The 22,440-nt window shown below is 37.7% G+C and overlaps 2 pseudogenes across 1 annotated transcript; both read right to left on the bottom strand.

Annotated features, from left to right (window-relative positions):
- Positions 1–793: 793 nt before the first annotated feature.
- LOC105538182 lies at positions 794–2,883 on the bottom strand (annotated as a pseudogene). Its single transcript, XR_001005851.1, has 2 exons — positions 2,858–2,883; positions 794–2,029 (listed from the first exon to the last, which is right to left on the bottom strand). The product of XR_001005851.1 is annotated as an inorganic pyrophosphatase-like (transcript).
- A 3,446-nt stretch (positions 2,884–6,329) lies between these two features.
- On the bottom strand, positions 6,330–13,361 carry LOC105538180 (annotated as a pseudogene).
- Positions 13,362–22,440: the final 9,079 nt, after the last annotated feature.

Here is a 22,440-nt window from a genome sequence, read left to right as displayed (position 1 = left end):
CCTGCTGGATTTGCTACTTTTTAGTTGTATACTTGGGTTCTAATACTGGATTTGCTACTTTTTAATTGTATGCCTGGGTTCTAATACTGGATTTTGTGACTTTTTAATTGTATGACATTCAACAAGTTTCTTAAACTCTTTGTGCTTCAATCTCCTCAGATGCAAAATGAAGACAATAATAGTACTTACCTCTTAAAATTAGTAAGCATGCAAAGAGGAAATGAATGCATGCAAAATTCTTAGAACATTATTTAACATATATTGAGTGCTCAGGAAATGTTAGTTATGATTATTCCAACTAGCCATTGAGGAGGATAATATGATACTTTCAGGGTGCTTTTGGCAGGAGAACATCCTTCAGTTATTTTTTGTTTTTAGAGATTCAGGGGGTACACGTGCATGTTTGTTACATGGACGTATTGCATATGGTAGGGTTTGGGCTCCTAGTGTTGCCATTGCCTGAATAGTGAACATTATACCAAATAGGTAATTTTTCTACCGCCACCCTCCTCCCAGTCTCCCCTCTTTTGGATTCACCAGTGCCTATGATTTCCATCTTTGTGTCCATGTGTACCATTGTTCCACTTATAAGTGAGAACATGTGGTACTTGATTTTCTGTTTCTGAGTTATTTCACTTAGGATAATGGTCTCCAGCTCCATCCACGTTGCTGCAAAAGACATTATTTTATCCTTTTTTATGGATGCATAATATTCCATGATGTATATATACCACTTTATTCCAGCAAAAAATTTTATTTCCTAACATATGGTAAAATATACATCCCATATGTGCTCACCTTGCACATCTATTCACAAATGACTTCCAAATGACAACTGCTTTGATATTTAAACATGTGCTAAAACTTATCTTAGTTGAGATTTGAAAAATGCTTTAAACGGATAACATTCTGAGTATATTGGATTGGTCACAGCAGAATTTACTTTAGTTAGATGAGTTCTACAAATTTAAAGCTTTGAAAAGCTACTACTTTTCCCATCCAGATGAATACAATGCAGCAATATCACCTTGTATTACAGAGAAATCTCATTAGTTTTTCTGGTGATGGAACCACTTATCCACATCTGTTGGTACTGTGCAGGCAGATTCACGGGATGGTGGTAAAGCATCCACAATGGCTCTGGCAGCATCAAGATCACACTTGAAGGGGCTCTCGGACACAGTTGTATTCATGCAACTGATTCCTTTTCCATTAATTTTCTTAGTCACTAATGCTTTCCAATGATCATGAGTACTTTTAATAATATCAGTTGTAAAGTCCTTATCTTTAAATGCTGCCTTAAAAGCAAACTCATTTCTGGTTTTCCATCAGGAACCTTATACCTTCTAACCCAGTCCAAGGTAGCTTCTAAGTAGCCAGGTTTCAGCCGTTTGACATCATTGATATCACTATAATTGGCTGCATAAGGATCATCCACAGTTAATGTGGCAATGACTTTCCAGTCGGTTTCCCTTTTGTCAATCATAGCCAATATGCCTAGGGCTTTTCTGTCAATTTTTTCACCTCTTGCACATACTTTGCTTCCAATTTCACACACATCAGTTGGGTCATTGTCACCACAACAGCCAGTATGTTTATCATTGTGTCCTGGGTCTTCCCAAGTCTGAGGGATGGCACCATAGTTCCAGATATATCCTTTATATGGGAACAGATTCACAACATAACGAAGTTTTTCTTTTTTTACATCTTGTTTAATGGTGTTTAAAGGGTGCTTTGTAGCAATCTCCATTTTTGCATTAGACCAGCGTGGTACTTCCAACTACCATGTGGAACACATCCTTATCTGCATAAATTGGAATATCATGAAATGGAAATACATATTGTCCTTTCTCATTTTTGAAGAAGACTCGGTACTCCAGGGAGAAGGGCACGGTGTGCACCTCGGTGCTGAGACCGCTCACCACCGGAGTCCAGCCACCGCCGCTGTCACACAGCCACCACCCCGCAGGCGTTGCCAACTGACAAGGAGAGAGCCCCGCGCCTGCGCACTGCGCGCGCGCTATACCACCTTTTTTTTTTTTTTTTTTTTTTAAATTCCAATCATCTGTTGATGGATACACAGGTTGATTCCATGACTTTGCTATTGTGAATAGTGCTACAATAAACATAAGAGTGAAGGTGTTTTTTTGATACAACAATTTCTCTTCCTTTGGGGAGATGCCCAGTAGGGGGGTTGCTGAGTCAAATGGTAGTTCTGTTTTTAGTTACTTGAGAAAAGGGAATACTTCTACACTCTTGGTAGGAATGTAGATTAGTATAACCTCTATGGAAAATAGCTGGAGATTTCTCAAACAGAACTTCCTTCAGTATTTAATAGGCTTCTGACCTAATTGCTTCTGGTCAGTTCTGTAGTCAGATATTTGGTAATAGTCAGAGATCAGATTCATAATCCTTGAGTTTGGAAAGTAGATCTTCTGAGGATAGGTAGTGGTTCATGTGCAACTGGCCACAAAACAAAACATATTTTGTTTTGAAACAAAAATACCTTAGATTATCTCACTAATTGTATGACTAGCTAGGTCTTGTTTCTTTGCCTTTTCTTGAACCAAAGCTTCCACTAGGAATATCCATTATGAGCTATATCCATAGTGCATGCTTGCCAAGCTGTAAAATCAACTGTCAGGCAAAGTTGGAAGGGTAAATCCCCAGCCACCAGTGCTCAACTACTCTGCCCTATTGAGGCTGGTGTCATCTTGGCTGACTGTATGATTGCGGGCCTTATATCACCTTTATCTTTCTTGCCCAGGTTGATGGGAGCAGTTTATAGACAGAAGAATGCCTCATGACAATATGTCGACCAACAAAATGGGCATCTGAACTATTTAAGGCATTATACCAGGCATCATCCCCTTTCATTGCCATTGCTCCAACACTAGCTGAAGTTTGAGCTTCTCTATAAGACTTTTATAAAGGTCTATTGGGAGAAAATATGAAGACAGGCCCAGGCATTTATAGAAAGGCTTTATTTTGTATCCATTTTCACACATCACCCAGACAAACCATGAATTTTACTTTTCCAATTTTCATATAAAACTACATACACCGCACTGTACATGTAAAACAAATTTGGAAAGGAGCCTCAAGCTGGCCTCTGAAATTGTGTAAGCAATTATCACATTTTTGTGCGCAAATGCAGTAATTATATGTGTAATTTGGCAGCTGGGTTTGAAAATTTGGCCTTAAATGGAACATAGACAGGAAAAATAAATGTTGGAAAATGCCAATATTTTATAAAGATTTTGAATCAAATAATGGTGGAATTATTGCAAGCCATCTTAATTTTTAATTATAATGATCATTACACAATATACAATAATTTTTTGAGGAAGAAAAGAACTATAGATCAATTGCCCATAGTTTTTGTCAGAAAAAAATGCCTAATTTCTTTGGGAGGATAATTGTATTTTTCAGAGGTTATGGTACATATTTCAAAAGCTTTTTTTTCTTATAAAGAAAAGATAGTGATTGCCTAGTAGTTCAAGTTCTATGACATATTTTACTATGGGAAGAATAGAACTCTTTGTACTGATTACTTTAGAGGAAAAGTAGTATTAAGTCTGTACTTATATTTGAGCTAGTAATCTTAAATTAGATAAAGCTTTCTTATAAGCATTTAAGCTTTGGAATATAAGATTATAGCCCAAATGAAGAGTAATTTAGATTTCTTTGATCTAGATTTAAATTGAATTTACATAGTAAAATCATAGTTTTTATATTGTCATCAAGATTGACTCTAATGCATGTGCTTTTTCATGTGGTTAAGAGGGCTAGGGATTGGATTTAATACAAGGATGGCTGTGGAGTAGCATCTTCTATTCTCAGCAGGGTAATGGAGAGGTTGAGTTTGCAGGTTCTGTAGTCAGCCAGCCTGGATTCCAATCCTGGCCTTACTACTCTAGTAGCCCTTTCTGCACCTCAGTTTCCTCATCTGGCAAAATGGGAGCAGTAATATGTCTGTCAAATAGAGGTTTTGTCAGGACTGAATGAGACAACCATCTAAAGCACTTCGTACAGTATCTGGCACTGGTAAGACCTCAAACATGTCAAACTTTTTTTTTTTTTTTTTTAAATCATCATTTGCTTTCTAGTGTTTAAATTGCAATCATTACTAAGTGATCAGGAGAGATTGTGCAACTCAGAAATGCAACCTGAGGGGAAGAGATAGCCAGTGAGTGACCCAAGTATGTGGAAAGTTCTCGAGAAATTCAGGTTCTTCATGATGAGGTAGTGTCCCCAATAGAGTGATAAAAGAAGAAGACATTGTGGGCTGAGCTCAGTTGTGGAATTTTATTTCAATTCTGTATCCAGCAATTAGAGCCTTCCAGGCCCATGCTAAGCTAAGGTGTAAAGAAAGATTAAGCAAGTCTCCCTCTAGGAGCCTACAGTCCTTAGAAGGAATTAGATAAGTACGCAAATGGTTATAGTGCATGATGCAATACAGTCCGGGGGAGATGAACAAACAAGATGCCATGGGCATTATAAAAGAAATAGGGGGAAAAGAATATGTAGATCTTTTTTTTTTTTTCACTAAGATTATGCAAGTTTTCTTAGAATAGGTAACTTTTAAGGTAGGCATTGAACATTGTAAAGGTTTTGGTTAAGCAGACATAACTGGACTGGGGAGAAATTCCAGATGAAGAAGAGGAGAGAAGAGAAGTGTGCACCTAAGAATACCTGAGGCTTCCAACATGGTGAGGAGTCATGGACACAGGCCATTAAGGGAGGCTTGGCCATATTTGGAGAGCCTTTAAATGATATGGTGAGAAGCCTGCTTCAATTTCATAAGCAGCAGGCAGCTTTTAAAGAGGAGTGTCTTGATTAGATCTGTATCATGCCTTAGATAATCACTTTGAGATCTTGTTAAAACCCATATTCCTGTCCCCCTCTCCCAGAGATTCTGATTCAGTAGGTCTAGGGTGGAGCCTCAGAATTTGCATTTCCAGCAATGTCACATGTTACACTGATGCTTTGGGTTCACAAAATACATCACGAATAGCACTGCTTCCAAAATTTTTGTTTGCGTGTCCCATTAGTGAAAGAATTTTGACTGTATATCTTCACTATATGTATTTTTACTCATTTGTAAGTTATAGACAAACTACCACGTCAATATCTATTATGTATACCATAAAGCCTATACCAATTACAACCTTAAAGCCTGAGCTGGCAGGGCATGGTGGCTCATGCCTGTAATCCCAGCACTTTGGGAGGCCGAGGTGGGCGGATCATGAGGTCAAGAGCTCGAGACCATCCTGGCCAACATGGTGAAACCCCGTCTCTCCTGAAAACACAAAAATTAGCCGGGTGTAGTCCCAGCTACTTGGGAGGCTGAGACATGAGAATTGCTTGAACCCGGGAGGTGGAGATTGCAGTGAGCCGAGATTGTGCCACTGCACTCCAGCCTGGTGACAGAGTGACACTCATTCTCAAAACAAAACAAAACAAAAAAACAAACAAAAAAAGGCTGCACTAATGATAATCATTGTTTTATTTTTATTTAAATTATTAATGGTACAAAAGTTTTTGCTATCACTAAAATTATAATTATATTTGAGTATGCATCACTATTTTACAAACTTTTGTTAAAAAATTTGTCATACATTCAAATGTGTTTCTCAATTTAGTTTTTCAGCACTTTGTTGTAATGGTTTTCACAACTAAAAAACATGTCTCACAAAGACATATAAATACAAATGGAAGAATTTTCTTACTGGCTGTTTTAACTAATTCCCATTCACCAATTTTGAAAATGCTTATGTTAAAATTTGGCTAGTAGATTTCCATCTTCTTTGATGTCAATCAGTAGTTCTCACAGACAATTAGGCAATATTATCGTTGCTTTATTGTTATCAAAATGGGTTCAAATTCTATTTAAATTTTTTTGTTTAAAATAATTTTAAACTGGTTTAAAAATCTTGTTTCCAAAATTTTAGAGTGTACTGATAGGGGATTTAAAAAAAATTGATGATGATTGCACTTATCTTGTTTTTGCATCCAAATCACATAACAATTCTTTCTAATTCACTGTTGAAACATTAACTTCCACCTTGAAGGGATAGGTTTTTTTGTATTTTTTTTTTTTGCCATACCAATAGCTGTTTTTAAATTTTTAGAGGAAATACTATAATTAAAAAAAGAGTTCCAAGAAATGTAACAGTTCCAGCAATGATTATTTCTAAAATGTAAAGATTTGAAACATAATTTATAAAAAGCTAAAAACCAGAAGGAGTCATTCTTGCTTTTTCCTTTTTTAAAAAATCCAGACAATTTGTTATAAGAAAGTTCAGCATGTGATAGCAGCTGCAGCCTCAGTCACCCTCAGAATCGCTGTCCCTCCTCATGGGGACAGAGCGCCGCACTGAGGACAGCAACATGTCTTCAATTGGCTTCTTAGGGTTTTCCTCCAGGTCCAGCTTCATTGCTCCAGATTTAGACAGTTTCCACTCCAACTCATCTCTCATCAGGTTCATGCCATCAGACACCAGAGGACCTATAAACCGAGCCTTGATACCTCCTTCCAGGAAAACAAATCCCGTGGGCAGATTCCTATCAGGATAATTGGATATGCAGGTTGTTGAAATGGCTTTGATAAATTTGACATCAGGAAACTTCCTGGCAACTCCATTGAGGTGCTGGTTTATCAGGGCACTGAGGGGAATTCCTTGTTTGTAAAGGGACAAAATGGCCCACAAGCCCTCACCAGCTTTGGTAACTTCTTGAATATAATCCTTCCCTGAGATTTCCAAAACTTCTCCAAATTTATTCTTCAGTTTAGATGCTTTCCACTCAGCCAGTCTCTGCCGTCTTTACCTTTCAATAGCACGTTCATCCTTCTCATTAAACTCATCTTCACGATCCTCCAGCTCTCTCAAAGTCCTATCTTTATATGTTGTCACCACTGACTGCTAGAGGATGCACTGCTCCTCTTCCACCTCCTTTTCCAATTGTTTCAGACTTTCCTTGGGGGGCAACATACCCTTTTTGGGTAAGATGTCATTCCACTCAGCGTCTGCGTTGGGGTCCTGCGTCTTGTTTCCAATCGCTCAAGCCAGTTACTCCACCATGTTTATTAATATTAAAAAAATGCTTGAGAGGTAGCATAGCATGCATGCTATGGATAGCCCCCTTGCCATCACAGACAAGTTAGCATATTTGGAACACTTGTCTATTTTGTAAATATAGGTTTTTGGTTCTAATTTTTAATACTTTGCCACAAGCAAACCTCTGTGCCATAGAAAATACTTCCATAAGTAAATATAAATTGAGTGTTACTCCCCTCTCAATTTATTCAAAACAATTAAATTGACTATCTTTTAAAGTTTTTTAAAAAATAAAATTAACTAAATTGATGACATCTTGCAATATTTTGTGCACTTCTGGCTCCAATTCCTCAACTGCAAATGCTTGCCTGTATATAGCAGGATGTCACATGTGATCTGTCTCAGGAAACTTAGCCAAATCCTTTTAAAATTTTGGTCAAAGGAGTCGCTCTGTTACTTACACAGCTTTGCTGTTAAAGAAGTTATTTACTCCTGGGAATACATCTTATCTGCATATTTTACCTTTGGCAGTTTGAAAAAAGTACAGTTCTTCATATATTTCATTATTGAAACACAACCTAGCGAAAATCATATGCTGAGACTTGGTAAAAAAGAAATATTTGGACCCATTCAAATTACATAACAAACTTGGTAAAACAGTAGAATTTGTCCAAATTCTTGATTAAAAATAAAATCTCAGGAATGGTTTCTATAAATGTTATGAAAATGGATTCAAATTCCACTGAACTTCCTTGTTTGAAAGATTTTAAACTGGTTAAAAAAATCCTGTATTTGTTGACATAGGTGTCCATTTCAGTTTGTACCAAATTATTTTGCATGTATTATTTTAACATTCACCAAAGCAAAAAATTAGAATTTCATAATAATATGTAGCCTTTTGATTTTCACTGTTAAAAGGAAACTTTACAGTTGGGCGCGGTGGCTCATGTCTGTAATCCCAGGACTTTGGGAGACCGAGGCGGGGGGATCACCTGAGGTAAGGAGTTTGAGACCAGCCTGGCCAACATGGTGAAACCCTGTCTCTACTTAAAAAAATACAAAAATTAGCCGGTCGTAGTGGCAGGCACCTGTAATCCCAGCTACTCGGGAGGCCGAGGGAGGAGAATTGCTTGAACCTGGGAGGTGGAGGTTGCAGTGAGCCGAGATCGTGCCATTGCACTTCAGCCTGGGGGACAAGAGCGAGACTTTGTCTGGGGGAAAAAAAAAAAAAGGAAACTTTACATGTTTAATGACAGCTTTTAAAGTAAAGGGTTGAGTTTTACTTAATTTAAACACCTTTGAAAAAATTGCAGAGGCTTGTTTCTATGTTTTAGAGTATATTATTTCTCATTTTTCTTATTTTTGAAGTAGCTTGTTAATTGTGATTGGTTCATGTTATCATTACCATTATTTTAAAGCATAGTTCTGTATACGCATACCATAATCATTAACGCCAGTATGTCAAGATGCAATATACACATAGGATGAAACTGTCAATGAAAATATATGTAAATCCATATTTTAAATGGTCTTCTAGATAATTTTGAATTTTTAAGGCCAATTTCTTATTGCTGATTTTATCTTATAGTGTGTTTGATCAAGAGTTTACACTAGAGGTAGTAAATAGATTGGGTAGTAAATAGATTCAATAAACAATACAGTTTTCCAGAAACAACCAAGAGATAAAATACATGTCTGATCTCAGGGAGCTTTAAACTACATTAAGAGACAGGATGTATTCTCATGAAGCCATTCCAGGAAAGTTACAAAGCCATGGATCAATGATTTGGGCAGGACTGTAAACTGAGGAGTACGAGGAAGGAGGTAGGCTTGCTTTTCCCATGGAATCACTTGCTCCTTGATGAATAAAGCTGTGCCAGACTGATTCATTTCTGTTGCCTAGGTCAGCTTCATCCAGCCTAATAACTCAGAGGAGAATATAGTAAGACCCAAACACTTTAATATGAATGAGTTTTAAGATATTTTATAGTTTTCGGGGTTTTTGTGAGGATTAAATGCCTACCACATTGCCTGGCATATTTTATGTGCTCAGCAATTAGTAGTTATTATTAATGTCAGGATTAGCAGGAGACATTTGCATGTGGGAGGGAACAGCCTTGTGTATATCTCTGAGGAGGTGTGTGGTAGAGAAAGGGCTAAAGACCTTCTGAATCTGTTTTAGGATATTATGCAGTTCTGTGAGAATGGGTAAAATGCATAACCTGTAATTGTAAGGGTGTATGTGCACTATCTAGGGGGACTGAAAAAAATGACTGTTATGGAAGGAAATACTTATGTCACTACGGAGCCTAATTAGGGAAAGTGGGTTTTAAGAGGAGTTGAACTTTGAGTTGAGAGATAACCAATGAAGTTTGGTGAAATTTAGGAGAGTGAGAATATCAGGAAATATTCCATGTAGAAACATTGACATAAAAAACTAGGTCATGAATAAAAACCTGAACTCCTTAAGTTTCTGTTTTTTTGAATGTAAAATGGTGCATAATTCCACACTTGCAAACAAAATTCTCATTTATTCATTGTCTAAACACACACACACACACACACACACACACACACACATTTAGAGACAGGGTCTCCCTCTGTCACCAAGGCTAGAGTGCAATCACGTGATCATAGCTCACTACAACCTTGAACTCCCAGGCTCAAGTGATTCTCCCATCTCAGCCTCCTGAGTAACTAAGACTACAGGTGCATGCAACCCTGCCCAACTAGTTAAAATAAATTTTTTTTTTGTAGAGATGAGGTCTTGCTATGTTTCTCAGGCTGGTCTCGAACTTCTCAAGTAAGCCCCCTGCCTCTGTTTCTCAAGGTGCTGGGATAACTGGTGTGAGCCACTGTGCCTGACCCTAAACCCATATTTATTAAATGCCCACTATATGCGAGTCACTGTTATAGGCATTGGAAAACAGCAGTGAGCAAAAGAAATAGTCTCTGCTCTTATGGAGTTTACATTCTACTGGTGGCAATAGACACAAAGATAAGTGATAAACAGAGAAGAGAAATAAAGCAGGATCAGGAGTATAGCTTGAGTGTGTGTGTGTAAGCATATCTTAGATTCCCTAAAACCCAGAGCCTGAGATACACCTTGCATCCTAAAAATTTTAGGAGATGTGATTCTACGGCAGCAAAAGTAGGGGAAAAGGGAACATAAAACAGCGAATCAGAGAAACAAATAAAAGATGGAACATTTTGGAACTGGTCACAGCCCCGGAAGGAATAGTTGACTGCTTGGTCACTAAGGACATTTCCAGAGGCTGTATGGACCTTTGTGCTTTAAAACTGTCTGCTGGAGGGAGGAAAGAAGGGCAACTTATGTTGCTGTCTTCCCATCTTTTGTTTCTTACTGATCAAAGCTTCCCTAACATGATGTTCCACTTCTGGTTGGTGCTATTTGGTCTCTCTGGGAAACTATTGGGAAGGCCAGAACCTTCATGGGCCAAGTTGGTTTGGACCTGGACTCAGGAGCTACAGAGGGCTGACTCTCTGCATGGAGAAAGCTGACTCAGCCAGCAGAGCTAAGAGATGAGCAGATGACGGTGTCAACCAGGGGTTTGATCACAAGAATTGCAGAGCTTTAATTGCATTTGGTGGGGCTACTCCATCTGGGAAGTAGGGCAAATGACTGATGTCTGGGAACAGGTAGGACAGAGTGAATCTGAGGAGGCACATAAATTGGATCTGGTATATAAGCTCTTTTTTATATAGTGATCAGACCTCTCGATGAGGTGCTACTTGAGCAGAGTTCTGAAGTGAGTAAGAAGGCCAACCAAACGGATATCTGGCAGAAATTCATTCTCGGCAGAGGGTATCTCAAGTGCAAAGAGCATGAGGAAAGAATGGGAGGTGGGAGCATAGAGTATTTGAGGAGCAGAAAGGAAGCCAGTGTGGCTAGATTGAAATTAATGAGGGAAAGGGTGGTAGAAGATGAGGTCAGAAAGGCAATGGGGACCTAGCCCATGAAGGGCTTTCTGGGCCATGATAAGGTCTTTGGCTTTTTATTCATAGTGAGGTGGAAGCCACCGGAGAGGGTAAAGCAGAAGAGTGACATGATATGACTTCTTTTTTTTTTTTTGATGGAGTCTCTATTTTTGTCACTGATGTTGGAGTACAGTGGGGTGATCTTAGCTCACTGCAACCTCTGCCTCCCAGGTTCAAGCCATTCTCCTGCCCCAGCTTCCTGAGTAGCTGGGATTACAGGTGCCTGCCGCCCACACTGCGCAAAATTTTGTATTTTTAGTAAAGATGGGGTTTTACCATGTTGATCAGGCTGGCCTCAAATTCCTGACCTCAAGCAGTTCACCCAACTTGGCCTCCCAGAGTACTGGGATTGTAGGTGTGAGCCACTGCACCTGGCCCTGACTTATATTTTTAAAGGAACATTCTGGCTTTGGGTATAGGATAGTTTATAGAGGAATAAAGGGGAAAGCTGGGAGACCAACTTGAAGACTCTAGGATCAGATGGCGGCTGTTGAGATAGGGAGTCAATGGATTCTGGTTATATTAAATTAGCTAGGGCTGTTGGTGTGAAAGAAAGAACTTATGGATGATTTCAAGAGTCTTGGCCTGATCAACTTGAAGTAGAGAAATAAGTCTCACTAAGGCCAAGTTCATATCTTTTGATAGGAACTTATCTATTTTGCCAATAAGAAGCTGTCACTGAGCAGGATCTTCCATTGTAAAATACTCGGAAATGAATTCACACGTAATGCATAGTATGTTCAATTAATTTGTGTTTTAGATCCACTGGGTATAAGTCAACTGAAATTTTAAATTTTCATTATGCATTAAATCTAGTTATAGTATCTCTGTCAAAGAAAAAGGCAGAATTTAGCCCTAAAAGTAATAAATTGCCTAAGTGGTGGCAATTAGTGTGTGTTGGTAGTGTGCGTGTGTGTGTGTGTGTGTGTGTGTTGGTTGAGGGATGATGAAATGAATTTATTTTCAGTAGCCCTACAATGAAAGGCAGGCGGGAACTCCCCATACAATATTTTAGATTGCTTAAGATGTTGTCACGCCAGTTTTCATTGTTATTGATGCTAAACACGCTAGGAATATCTCTGGCTCATACAAAAGGTCCTGAATATTTCAATGATTTATGAAACAAAAAGGCTTCCTAGATGTCTGTGAAACAACACTGATGGCTTCAGTGAATGCAGTGGTAAGCATTTATTACAGCACCTGGAATGCAGTTACCTGGTTGCTTTTTGTTCCATTAACAAGTTGTGAAAAAGTCTTGATGGAGCTTTTAGCTGTAAAACATCTTAGAGCGCAATCTGTTTTTAGAAGATTAATTCCATCTGAAATAGAGAAGCAAATGATAAACAGCTTAAAAGACACCAGAGAAATAGATCGTGTTATAGTTGAGGACAATAACATTGTTCCACTTTTAAGAAAATTTTTAGCAAGAGAAAAAAATCTGAGAAGAACAATGAGTTTAACTGTGTTTATTGCAAGAAATTAGTTCGGATATTTTTGCAAAGACGTGTTAAATGGGAGTGAATAATTAGGACTTTTCTCAGCTAAAAAAAAGAAAAGACATAGAAAATGTTATTTTAAAAACATTTTTTGTTTATGTAATTATTTGAAAGCTCCCCTTAGACCCTAAAAACAAAAACAATCCTCTAAACTTCAAATTTATGATTTATTTATTTATTTTTCAATCTGAACTTTCTGAAAAGAGTGACCGCAAACTTGAGTGAATCCTGATGTCTAGTCAAGAACGATACAGATGAGATTTCACTGGCAGAGGTTCTACTTGGGACAGACAAATACTTTAATGATAAGGAGATAAATAATTCGATGTGTTCTCTGAATCTGCAGGGAATATGGTTAGAGTACAAAATTTTATTTGTTGTTGTTGTTTTTTTAATAATAGAGGTCAATGTGCATTGTTGTCAGCAACATCAGTAAGAAGGAAGTACCACATCAGCTGTAACTCACTACGGCTGAACAGGAGAAACTGATCCAGGTTTTACTGCAGCTTAGGGCATACTGTGAATGATTAGCAAATGTGGATACCCAGTATGCCTTGTGGAAAGACACACTTGATGATAAATAACACTCTTTAGAGTTTTAGACAGACAGGCTCAGGAAGAGATACGCTGTTTACCCAAAGGGTAGTAGCATATGACATTTACCCCCCGAAGGAGATGTTGCAGATGGAAAATATTATCAATTCTAGAGGAATTTTTAGATACATTTATAGATGATACACATAGACGTCTGAGTGCTTCTGGGACATTCCAGCGTCTTTGGACTTTCGCTTAATTCACTAGTCATCCTTTGATAGTGAATCTGATGTGCCATTAGTGAGGCCTTAATGTAATATCTTTTATATTCTAATTTTAGGAAAACCTGATATAATGAAGTAGTCATAAATTTATTTTTCCAGGGGATTAGGCTAGGTAATGATAAGTAAGAAATGAAAGGCATTTTCTTATACAGATTGCTATTATCTGGTAAATAATAATAGTAATTATTATGTTTCCCTAGGCAATGTAAGTCCTGGTTGAAATGGCATGACATTAGCAGTAACAACACATATTTCTTTGGTTTTCCTCTCATCTGTAATTGCAAGACCTTTACTTCTGGAAAAGGTCCTGTATTTACTGTTGAGAGTCCCACATGGTTTCTGATGAGTACCACATATGGCGCCCATTTTCTTACCATTTCTTCTCTGGCTTCCTTCTGCTTAGGCCTCCACCACTCTGACATTTCACTGGGCCCACAGCCGAGCTGCCCTTTATGGGTTCCACCTTTGTTGCTAAGGCATCACTGCCATTGATGTGTAGGAGTTCTTAGGTGGCAATGGTGCCTCATACTTTCTGGAATCCTTAGGGTGCCAGAGCCACATCATATTCCTGGCAGAAGTAGATAGAATGTTTCTCTCCCAATTTTGGGTTATACCATGAAGCAGAGCTATTTGTGCCAATTGTCTTAAAGAGTTCTACTACAATAGTTCTCCCCTTTTCTCATCCATAGCTTTCCCTCCCTGATTCTTTCTCCTTTCCCTCCCCTTCTCCCCATCCCCCATCACCACAAACACAAATGAATTTCATGGGGACTGGAGGTGGAGGAAAGCGAGGGTAGGGTAAGCAAATCCAGGTGACAACTCATAACTCAGAATCACTCACTCCCTCCTCCAATAACCACTGTTATCAGACTGTCATGCATATCTGATTCCCTTTTCCCCTAGGATGAAGTTCTCTTAGTTCTTATAAATAGACTTACAGTCAGTCTACTTTATCAGGCCTGAAACCATGCTCAAACATTATAGGCTGATGTCTGTTAATAATAATTTACATTTGAATCTCATCACAAAGCATTTTCATGGATGCTATCTCATTTTTCTCACAGGAGTCAATGATTTTTTGGACATTTTACAGATGAGGACACTGAGGTTCAGAGAGGTTAACTAATCAGGGTCATACAGCTTAGGCTGTGCATGCAGATTCCATAGTGTGTTATTCATACTTCACCACTTACTGGCCTTCACTCACTGGTAAAACGAAAGAATGTATTTTCTTTTTGAAGATATTTTTCTTGGATCCTCCTGACCTCTCATTCTATTTTGGAACAACTACTCTCTAGTCCTGTTGCGTAGCTCTCCACCTGGAATACGTGTTCATTGATTTTTTGCTTCAAAAATAACATGTCTTTTAATTTCTTCTCTTTCTAGCTCTCCACATGAATCCTTTGCCCAGTCATAGAGAATTGTATGCAATCTTCTGAACGCCCATGCCCCTTCCACCTTTATGACTTTACACATGTGTCTTAGATTGGGTTCCCTGAAAACAGACTCCGAGATGGAAAATTGCATGGGGAGTGCTCTTGGGAGATTTACTCATAAAGAAGTGAGAAAGGAAAGATTGTAAGGAACTGAGGAAGGAGAGATTGTAAGGAAGGCAGGATTGGGCAGAGGAAGAAGCTGATGTGCAAGGTGGTTGCAACTGAGATCTTAGACAATCCTACAGGGAACAAAACCTTGGGGCTAGACAGTTCCCTGAGGCTAAGAGAAATTCCCAGTCAAGAACAAAGATGTGAGCAGTCAGCATCTGCTATTACCAGCAGCCGGGCGATAAGTGAGTCAGCCTTGAAAATATCAGTGAAAATATCCCCTATAGTGGATATCCACTCAGTGAAAATATCCACGACACATATTTTCTTTCCACTTTAATGTCCTTACCCAGCTTAATTTTTCAAATTAATGCTGTATTTTACTTGTTTAGTATTTGAATAATTTTTTTCTGATACTAGTAATTTTTCTTGGAGTTTCCAGTTGACATTCTTTCTCCCTCTCCACCATGAGAAAATAAACATATGTTTGAATTTAATTGCTAATCTCAACCTGCTCCTTTATTTTAAAATGACTGCAATGAAATATACTTTCTTTTGAAGGTATTTTTCTTGGATCCTCCCAGCCTGCCATTCTACTCCATTGTCTTTTAGCAGTTAATATTGCTGATGAGAAGTCTGATGCCTTTGTGCTTCTCCTTCCTATGTAGATAACCTGTTCTTTTTAGGTGACTATTTTTGGATCTTTGTATTGTCCTTAGTGATCTGAACTGTCAAGTTATCACTAGAGATGGTTCTTCTTAAAGTCATCCTGTTAGGCACTTTGTGATTGCCCTTAATATCATGGCTTCTGTCATTTTTCAGCTGTGGAAATTTGCCTCCAATGTTTTCTTTCCTTTATTTTCTTAGTTTCCTCTTGTATCTCATTCATGGATCTCTTCAACTGATTCTGTGTTTGCTTTCCATTTCTTTTTTTTTTTTCTCAGTGTTTTGGGAGATTTAGTCTGCTTCCATCCCCCATATTTTCTATCAAATGTTTTAATGCAATTATATTTTTAATTGCCAAAATTTCTTATCTCTGATTATTCCTTTTTATGACAATCAATTCTTGTTTTACAACTGCAGCTTTTCCACAACTTATGGCAAAAGAGCTGGACTTTCATACTCCTGAACGTCTTAGTCATTAGAATGCACAAAAGTGTGTTTCAGTAGTTCAAGAGCATTTCTTCAAAAAAGATCCCAAGAGATATGGATGGAGCATTGAAGTAATAACTTACCGATACAATTTTGACTGTGATGTGACTTTTCTTATTGAGTCCTATGAAAATGGTTCAAATGAGCTGCATCTCACTTTAAATTTTTTAGAATCCTACCTGGACATTTATTGGGACTCATGATAACTTTTCAGGCAATATCTTGGTCTCACTTATTAGCAAGATGGGATTAAACCAGATGGGGCAGCAAAAGGGTTAAAGTTAATTGGATTAATTCAAAGTGAGGAAATATTAAGAGTTGCCATTGTGTATAGATTAGAGAGCCTAAAGTGAGATGAAGGGTTACAGAGAGATGGAGAGTTATGGTGGGAAAGTTATGGTGGGAAATGAGAAGTCCATAGAATATGGTCAGATGTTAGAGGCTTTTTGGCAAAGGATGGTGAGAGATTCCAACTTATGGTATGCATATTCCCTTATTCATGATCTTCATTGCTGAAGTTATTGCAAAAAAAATTGCTGTAAATAAAGGATAAAGGACTGAGAAATTATTTCAAGTGCCATGAAAACACACTGCTGCTGGGTCACTTTCCTCCTGAAAACTTTAGATGGTTGAGAATTCAGAACTCAATTTCATGTAATATGTTACAGTTATTTTTAAATTACAAAATCTGATAATTGTGAGCATTGTCTAGGTTAGGATTGAGAATGAATTATTCCTGAAGGCTTTTTGGCATATCTGTACCTGTATGTTTTTAGACGTGGAAAAAGAGAAAGAGTAACCTCCTGCCCTGGCTAACCTTCACATTTCTCTTTTACTCCTCCAAGAAAAATATCTTTAATTTTTTTTTAAAAAGCACTAGATTGAGAACTTTATAACCCTTGGGAAAAAAAATCTGCAAAAGGGCCAGTCTTTGCCTCTGGGGGTTATAAAATATAATTAATATTATATGATGACATTGCTCAGAGCTATCCTGTTCATCTATCAAATAACTTGTCCATTTTCATAATATGATTGGATAAATGCTTACATTCATATTGGGGTGCCAAGTCCACTCAACCTTATTAGATGGAAACACTGCCCTTCATTTCTCTGGTGTCTCTCCAGATGAGATAGGGGAGGGTTCTGTGCACAGGTGGGATGGATACAGTGAGGGACATTGACTTATTGATTTTCTCTGATAATTTGTGGACAACCCTTGGAAATATCCAATATTAGTGTAAATTTTAGAGTTTACTGAGAAATATGCTCTAAGAGAATATTCAACTTTGAAATCTGAGAAAGGGAAGTAGCAGACATATGGACACAAAGAGGAAAACATTTATTAAATTTAAACATTAAATGTAAGGGCAAAATGAACATCACTCTTTAATCTTATACACTGCAAAAGAAGATAAATCAAGTCCAGTAACTTCAAGTTGACACAAAAGGCAGGTTTCCCTTCTTCCCCTTTCCTAGGACTCATCACATTAATATATATATATGGACCCCACATCATCATTATGCATGTTTTCTGTTTCACCACTATGCTGTCTTTAGCATTAGCTCCATGATTGGATTTTGAAATATAGAGGCATTGATCACAAATTTTAAATTAAAAAAAAACACAAACAAGCAGTAGGTATGATGACATTTCCCATGTTTAAAGAGCTCTTGAACTTGCCACTTACCAATTTCTCAGGCACATTTAAAAGGCTTTCGGGTTAACTATAGCAAAGCCAAACACTACAGTTCTGTCCCATCCATCTTCAGAATACAGGAAACAGATCAATATTTGAGCTACTTGAATCTACAAGCAAACCTTGCAAAGGAGCCTAGTACAAGGAAGCACAATTCTTTAATTAGTCTCATAACATTTTAGAAACCGATTTTGATGTAAGTATTCACTATATACAATTTTTTTGGTCTTTATTAATGGTTTGTGATAGGGTAAGTGTACAGATTTGTGCCTTACTAAGAAAAGTCCAATTGAACATATTTTGTTTAAATTAATAAAGAACTGTAGGGAGAATTGGGGGTTGAAGGATTAGGTAATAAATAAGAGAAACAGATGCAGATGAAATACTACTTCCTTCATGTTGTGTATTTCAGGGAATCTTTAATTCACCTGAATATGGCCGTGAGTTATGCTTAGAGTATTGTATTAGAATTCCTAGTAGAAAGGGATTTAAATATACATGTAAAGTTAAATATGGTTAGACAGTAAAATATTGATTGCTTACCACAAACAATGCAGCAGGGTATCTAACACTTGTTTTCCTTGTGGAACATAATAAGGTAATTAATTTATCTCTAGCTGAGTTTTATTTGTGTATTTTTCGTGTATGTGAAACAGATTTAAATGTGTTTTGTGTATGTCTCAAATAGCTATTTGTGCTATAATAACCATGTGCAGTTTGTGGCGGCACTTTAATAATCATCACCTTAAAAATGGTGATACTTTCTTCTTTTAGATAGTAAAATACAAGCTCAGTAGTAAAATAGCACTTTGGATATAAAAGCTAATGACTAATAGGAGAGTTCTGACCCTCTGAATTGCGTTTACTGTTCACCAATGATTATGTCATTAGGAATGAATTAGATAGTCAATGAGGTGAATCTTCAAATCAAAGCTGCCACTTTGAAATTTTCAATAATCTGTTCACTTGTAGGATTAGGATGGTATTTAATGACCATTAGCGTTCTATTGCTGAGGTTATGTGGCCATGAAAAACAGTTTTCTTATGGTATCATTTTTTTTTCTCTCTCTTTCACTTTTTTTCTTTTAGAGTAACCATATTTTTTAAACTTCGAGTTCTCAGATTATTTACTCTTGATGTGAACAGCTAGGCAGAACCAAAATAACATGCTATTTACTATATGGAAAGATCACGGGAGAGCAGAGTGGTGGGGTCGAGCAGAGGTCAGACGACTGTCCTAAAGAGTGAATGTTCCAGAAATGTTGATGGCCGATGATTCTTGCTTCTGCCTCTCATTCGTTTGTTTCTGCATGCTGTTTTTACTATCTCAATAATGTAAAGAAACATTATGACTATCAATGTTTTTTGTCTACTGGGAAAATTCATTTATGATTTTTAGATCTAATTTTGTGTACTCTCTTTTTATTGCAAAAACATTACTTTAGTTCTTTTGTGGATACTCAACCATTTGTACAGACTAGAATAATAGCACAAGAGTGGCTGCCATTTATTGCATGCTTGCCATGTCGTAGATCAGCGGTCTCCAACATTTTTGGCACAAGGGAGAAGTTCTGTGAAGACAAGTTTTCCACAGATGGGGGGGATCAGGGTGACAGTTTGGGGATGAAACTGTTCCACCTCAGATCATCAAGCATTAGTTAGATTCTTATAAGGAGCAGAGTGTGCAACCTAGATCCCTCTCATGTGCAGTTCACAATAGGGTTCACTCTCCCGTTAAATCTAATGCCACTGCTGATCTGAGAGGAGGCAGAGCTGAGGCAGTAAGGCTCGCTTGCCCATTGCTCACCCAGTGCTGTGCATCCAGGTTCCTAACAGGCCTAGGGCTGGTACTGGTCTGAGGCTCCAGGTTTGGGGACCCGTGTCCTAGATGACATGCTATAGACATGTTCTGCATCATCCCATGTAGTTCTTACTGTTCACCCAAAAGCAAGGGATCATCATTTCCTCTATACAGGTGAAAAAAAATTCAAATTTATATGGTTAGTTGATGATCAAGTTGATGACCTGAAATTTGAATGTAAGTCCCACCAGTATACAAACTACACAAGGACAGGTATTTTTGTATTTTATTTGCTGATGTATCTATCTATAGCACACGGAATAATATCTGGTACCTCTTAATTACTCAATAGATAAGTGTTGAATGAGTAGATGAAGATATATTTAGTTCCAAAGTCCATTTTCTTTTACTACACAGCATTACTCCATTACCCTTCCCCACTACTACTGGAACCTTATGATAAGAGAACATTTTACGTTAAGATTAAACTTCAGAATCTCTAAAGCATTCAGAAGAACAGCAGATTATGAAAAAAATCTGCCATTTTCTCTTCGATTCATGGAATGATAGAAGTTTGGAATTCATTGTAAGGGTGCGAAAGAATACACACACACACACACACACACACACACACACACACACACACACGTTGTTAATGTATGTCAGCAGGTTACTTTTTTTGACAATAAAATCACGCACCTCTACAGAACATGTCTGAAGCATGGCTCAGACTACTTAAAAATCACGGCTAAGCATCATGAGTGTCCTGATAAACGCATCCAATTCTGGCCTCCTAGCCTGGAATAAGAGGCGTAGTTATCTTTCATGTGGCCTTTAGTCCTAGGCAAAGCTGTGCTTCTCCTCTTGTGGTAGTCTGCACAGGCAGTCCTGGATGCAGGACAGTGTCATGAAGCAGAGAGGCTTAGTAGATAATGTATTGTCTTATGGTCTGTCTATACCAAGGAGATACACACAAGTAGGCCTTCTTTGATGGATATTCTGGATACCCAGGTTGTTTTGTTTACCCAGCATCTATTCCACTTTCTTCTGGTAATATCACCCTAAGATTCCTTTGGGGAACCATTTCTTGCCAGGCCCATCCTCCATCCCTTATTTCATCTCTTCTGAAAGGAATGAGGCACATCCCCCATATATCTCCCAACTTCCTGAGCCCAGCACAAACACATTCCTCCATATTTCTTTCAAACTTCAGAAAAAACATCACCTGGGAGATCTCCGATAAGGAATGCTAAATGTATAATGTTAACCAATTGTAATGCTGTAACCGAGAGAATTACCTTGTTCCCTGTAACTTTACATATCCTGTTTACATCGGGCTATAAAAAGCAAGCACTCACATTGTTTGAGGCCCTCTTGTATGCTGTGGAATGGAGGGACCGAGTTCGAACTTGTAGTAAAGATCCTTGCCGCTTGGCTTTGACTCTGGACTCTGGTGGTCTTCTTTGGGGAACAAACGGTCTGGGCATAACACTTCTGGCTACAGAAATGGGTGGGTGATCCAAATTGGTTCAATTCAAGTCAGGTCTGGGACTTTTGCTAGAACTTTGGGAAGCTGGACTATTTCTTCTGGGGCTTCTGAACTGGTAGAATGTTAGTTTGAAGTGCAGAAACTGCCATAGAAAAGGATCTTGACTGAGAATGAAGCTAACACAGAGGAAAATAAGAGGCCTGGTAATAATATTTACATTACAAAGCTTAATCTACCTTTGAATTTTTAAGATATATGAACTACTACTTGTCCTTATTTGCTTTAGTCTCTTTGGGTAGGTTCCTATCCCTTGTAATGGCTTAGCATATGATGGCTAAGAGTCCTTATATTTTGATGTAGACTTCCTTTCTTGCTTGTCTTCCTTCTGTTTGTTAAATTTCCCCGAATCATGGCCAGAACACATTGTAACTTGGAAAATCTCTTTCCCTTGGGAACTTGTCATTTGATCTATATAGTGGCTATGTGATGGTTCAAGTGATACTGGGCACCAAGTAATTGAACAAGAATTTCCTAAATGTGTTTGGTGGAATACTAAAGTGAGACTTCTTTTTCAAAATTTTGTTTTTGTTTTCTATTTGTAACATTTTTGTGGGTACATAGTAGGTGTGTACATTTATGGGGTACATGAAGTGTTTTGATACAGACATGTAATGTGGAGTAAGCACATCGTAGGGAATGGAGTATCCCCTCAAGCATTTGCCCTTTGATTACACTCTTTAAGTTATTTTAAATTGTACAATTATGTTATTATTGAATATAGTCACCCTATTCCTGTTGTACTATAAAATAGTAGGTCTTGTTCATTCTAACTATGTTTTTGTACCCACTAACCATCCCCAGTTGCACCCTCCCGCCAACCCCACTACTATTCCCAGCCTCTGGTAACCATCCTTCTGCTCTCTATGTTCATGAATTCAATTGTTTTTATTTTTAGCTCCTATTTGTTTTCTGGTTTCTCTTTCTTCCTTCTCCCCTTCCTGTTTTCTCCTAGTGAAGGTGATTTTTCTCTGGTGATATGATTCACCTTCTTGGTTTTTATTTTTTGTGTATCCATTACATGGTTTTTGGTTTGAGGTTACCATGAGGCTTTCAAATACTATCTTATAACCCATATTTTAACCTGATAACAACTTAACACTATTTGCATAAACAAAGAAATAAACAAGCAAAAAGAAAACTAATAAAAACTCTGAGCTTTAACTTTGCTCCCTCACTTTTCAACCTTTTATTGTTTCTATTTATGTCTTTTTGTACTGGCTATGTCTGGAAAAGTTGTTGTAGTTATTATTTTTGATTGGTTCATTATTTAGTCTTTCTACTTAGGATAAGCGTAGTTTATACACCACAGTTATAGTGTCATAA

Source organism: Mandrillus leucophaeus, unplaced genomic scaffold (assembly GCF_000951045.1).
Source record: "Mandrillus leucophaeus isolate KB7577 unplaced genomic scaffold, Mleu.le_1.0 Scaffold186, whole genome shotgun sequence".
NCBI classification, from domain to species: Eukaryota; Metazoa; Chordata; class Mammalia; order Primates; family Cercopithecidae; genus Mandrillus; species Mandrillus leucophaeus.
This window is presented reverse-complemented; position numbering and strand designations above follow the sequence as displayed.